Source organism: Dasypus novemcinctus, chromosome 14 (genome assembly GCF_030445035.2).
Source record: "Dasypus novemcinctus isolate mDasNov1 chromosome 14, mDasNov1.1.hap2, whole genome shotgun sequence".
Classification (NCBI taxonomy): Eukaryota; Metazoa; Chordata; class Mammalia; order Cingulata; family Dasypodidae; genus Dasypus; species Dasypus novemcinctus.
This window is the reverse complement of record NC_080686.1, coordinates 54,278,709-54,280,474: the sequence shown is the minus strand read 5'-3', so window position 1 is coordinate 54,280,474 and position 1,766 is coordinate 54,278,709. Positions and strand designations below refer to the sequence as shown.

Sequence of the window (1,766 nt, the reverse complement as noted above, 5' to 3'; positions counted from 1 at the left end):
ATGTGAGCTGCTAGAACATGTTAGTGAGAAGCAGGCATGAGGAAAAATCAAGGACCAGGTTCTAAGAATCAAGGCCAAGGACCATTTGCTTTAAACTGTTTTATCTCCTTTGTAGATACGATTAAAAGGATTTTCTTCTAGAGGTTGAGGGATGAGAACTTGTAATTCTCATAAGAACTTGTAATTCTCATAGGAAGTTTACATATGATGATCTACTAATCTTTTTTTTTCCTCCACTTTCCCCAACTTTATTAAAGAAAAAAGTAATGATGGTAAAATCTAGAACACAGTCAATTTTATGGGATTCCTCCTTGAAAATGTGACATTTAATTTCTAAACACATGCCAGAAGTATACATGGCTCCCAACTGCACTAAACAGGTGAGAAGATGAAATCATAAAATGTTCATCTTCTAACTTTTCCCAGTGTGAGGTCAGTCTTTGGATAAAGAATAATTGCCTGAACAGCTACTATGGCTTATTAATTTTTGTCTGTAGCTCTCTGAGCTCTTTTATTTGCAACAATCACAGGATTTGAGCAGCTTCATTAAGAACTGCGTCTCCTGTGTCAAACACAAGAATATGCTTGTCTAAAGCAATAGGCAAGCCCTCTTTTGCTTGATTTACTTTAGCAACTGCATCCTGTAGTTGGTTCAGGCATTCCTGACCCAAAATGTGAATTGCCTTAAGCATCACCAGGTAATCATCACACCTGTTGAATCTGAAGAAGGTAGCCAAAGCCATTATACCAGCTTTAAAATCAGAATTATTTACATCCAAACTGATCAATGGTTCTGCATTTCTAGTTGCATTGCCACCATTTTTTTGTATCATCAGGTACCAAGTCTTTGTGTTTTTCAGCATCATGTCCATATTCAAGTCTAACAGCTAATCCAAGAAGCCAGACAATTGCTTCTTGTTGATCCTGAATCTTGAAAGGACAGTTAACATCTCAGATACTTTTCAAAGAACTTGGGTGGGTCACTGTTGCGGATGTTTGTTAAATTACCTCTTTCTTCAATCTTGTGGTGTCTAATTTTCTGATCTTCAGGCCAAACAATAAAGTTTCTAAATACTGTTTCATCTTTGCAATTGAAACTGGCAAGGTTGGGGTAGTCGAGGGCAGTCAGCTTGCGTCAGAACATGGTCCCAGCTTCTCACTGCTGGCCACTGGTCTGCTGGCCGGGAGAGGAGAAGCAAGGAGGCGCTGACAGCTCAGGCACCCAAGACGCTGCGAAAGGTCTGGCTCCTGCTAAACTTTGTGATCAACCTGTCCCATGTGCTACTCACTGAGATTGGACCTATGCCTGTTACCAACTGGTGGCTTGGAACACACCAGCCTTTTTATAAAAATCATTGTCTACTGTTGCCAAAACTCAGACAGTCAATGGAAAGAGTTTCTCAGCAAGAAAACTAAGTGTTTTCTCTCACAGTGATGAGATCCCAATCCGTCACCATCATTTTAGTAGGGTCATTGAATTCTTGCTTAGGGCTTGGGTTTCTGTGAAGAAAAATTGCGGGTGAGAGGAGGTAGAATTTATTTAGCAGTTATGTTCTCACTTCTTTAAATTAATTTTTAAATAATAAGAGGCAGCCTATAAAGTGAAAATTAATTTGTAAATGTGGCTTACTTTTTTCTAGGTGGCTGACTGTTCAGATATACATATGCATGGATAATGGTAACTTCCTGGTTCTTCATGAGTAAACAGGATAATTTCCTTTGCATTAAATTAGTCTATTGCAGTAGAAGACAAAAGATGAAACTTT

General features: G+C 38.7%; 1 pseudogene; it reads right to left on the bottom strand.

Annotated features, from left to right (window-relative positions):
* Positions 1-405: 405 nt before the first annotated feature.
* On the bottom strand, positions 406-1,144 carry LOC101443797 (RNA transcription, translation and transport factor protein pseudogene; annotated as a pseudogene).
* Between the last annotated feature and the right edge of the window lie 622 nt (positions 1,145-1,766).